Source organism: Furipterus horrens, unplaced genomic scaffold, assembly GCF_987537825.1.
Source record: "Furipterus horrens unplaced genomic scaffold, mFurHor1.1.pri manual_scaffold_4, whole genome shotgun sequence".
In the NCBI taxonomy this organism is placed as follows: domain Eukaryota; kingdom Metazoa; phylum Chordata; class Mammalia; order Chiroptera; family Furipteridae; genus Furipterus; species Furipterus horrens.
Window position 1 is genome coordinate 86,207,807 of NW_028327174.1, and position 2,297 is coordinate 86,210,103.

Genomic DNA, 2,297 nt, shown 5'->3' on the forward strand with positions numbered 1-2,297 from the left:
TCTTCCTTTTCTGTACTTGAATCCTCACATTCTCGTCTATGAGCCAGCTGGTGGATATCCCTTTACCCAGAACTCTGCATCAGGGGACCTTTCAAGGCACAAAGAGCAATAGACACAAGGCCCTGACTCAACCCCTCTTTCTGCTTCTCTCCTACCATTCCTAGCAGAAGGAAGGATGCAAAGGAATAGAAAAATCTGAATAATTCTAAGGAATAAAAGTCTTGCCATCTCTCCCATCTTTCCTTCCAGCTCAAAGCACTTAGAGACTATACCATTTAGTGTTAAATTCTTTTCTGTCTTGGGTCATTATTGTTTATTCACTCATTTTCCCCTCCAACGGATCAAGTGTAACTTCCTTGAGGTCAGAGAATGGCACAATTTTAGTACTATTTCTCCCCACCACCTCCTGTGTCTGGTATATTTTCAATTTCATTAAGTGTATTAATTTTAAGTGTATTAAAATGAGCTAGGAATATGACAGCTTGTTCCAAATATGTAACATTTGTTCATCAGAACAGTTCTAGAAGAGTCTCTTGGCATGCATAGGGTTCTTTTGAAAGAAGGAAAACCCAGCTTCACACAGAAGTCACTACTAGAATATGAGGACTGAAGAGGTGTCCCAGGCTGTACCTTGGGTTTTATGGGCAGCTCAAGAGAGAGCATTAGAATTAGGTGGAACTTGGTGTCCATGGCCCAGAAATGCCTGGTTATAGCCCCTGGAGCCAAAAAGAGGTGAGTCTGTATATTTCAGGGGAAACCCAGTTCAGAGTTCTACCAGGTGAGGACTACTCCAAACACCAGGAGGCCATTCTCCTCAAGGAGCAATGGGATGCCTAGATTCTGGGCAGAATGACTGGTGACAATGAAGCAATAACTCTGGAGTCAGGGTAGGTGTGGGAAGAGTGGCCCTGTTTGTCTTTTTTGGTAGAGGTTGCACTCCAGGACACCTGATAACATCAGAGGCTGCTGTGTGGGCCACAGTAGCAGTGGCTGAGACTGGCACATTGCAAGTCCTTAAGAGGTGCTAGAGAACCTGATAATATTCTATTTTGGCCAGTTTGGTCATAACTAACACTTTTCCAAACTTGACACCAACAAGAATAAATAGCAATCTTCTCTAAGGAAATGTGTTACAATTTTCTAGTGTTTAATCTATGCCACCACCACTGTATGAGCTGCCCCCGCTCCCATCAAGTCAGTACGAATGGGGCTTTGCTCTTGAAGTTTGCACTCAACTTGGGGTCTGGGGCATCTCTCCCTGCATCTTGCTTGTTTGTTCCACACCTCTCCAAAAATACAGCGCAGGGACTGCAACAGGCAAAGGTGAGCGGCAGCCCCTCATGCCTGCAAAACCCCTTCTCCCAGACTCCCAGCAAACAGTGGCAACATCGGTTTCATGCAAATCTTCTATACCCTTCCCCTTATCTTCAAATATTTCCCTGAAGAACATTTTGCAGGGGAGAAGAAGAGAGGAAGGACACACCAAAGAGCTTCCCAAAAGTCCACTGCTGCTTGAGTTTGAACAAGATTTTAATCCTCCACCCCACCCCCGTCACTCTAAAGAACCTGTGATGTGTATCTGTACGTAACCAGGTGTTACCCCCAGAGTCACCCTGTCCCTTCCAATTTAGTTTAGATTTAGTTAAGAAAAGGAGTGACTCATTGGTATTGCTCTGCTATTTGGGGTTGGGGTGGGTGGGTGGGTGGGTGGTAGGGGTAGTTAGGCTTTAAATTCTGTCATTCTGGAAAGAAAGAAAGGGAGGGAAGAAAGTAGGAAGGCTAGGGGGCTAGAACTGTGTGTGGTACCTGGGAACTGGAGCACTTGATCGCCGCCGGGGTGGGTGGAGACACCCAGCCTATGACTTCAGTTATGTGCCTGACGACTCAGGTCTGAGTCCTCAGACCCCACAGCCCCTCAGGTTAGCGCTGAATTCCCCACGTTTCTTCTCTGCTGGCTCCCTTTCAAATTGTTTCTGATTCCATATTCCTACCTGGATCCTGCAAAGTACTCCAGCTGTTCCCTAGAGGCTCTCGGTTGTCCCCAAATTCCCTTGGAGATGTATCTGTGCCTAAGGTTCATGAGTAGCCTTCCATTTCCTAAAAGGCACCTTAGAGCGCAGGTTTCGCCAGAACGGCCATGTGCCTGCTGTATTGGTGGTGTATTTGTATCAGTTCCTTTATTGGTAAGCAAGTTGCACTATCAGGCGACGACAGGCGTGGATCTCCAAAGCCAGGGCGCGGGACAGGCGGGGGCGGGGTTCGTGGCATTTAAGGAGCAGTCGCCTCCCTGGCCAGCT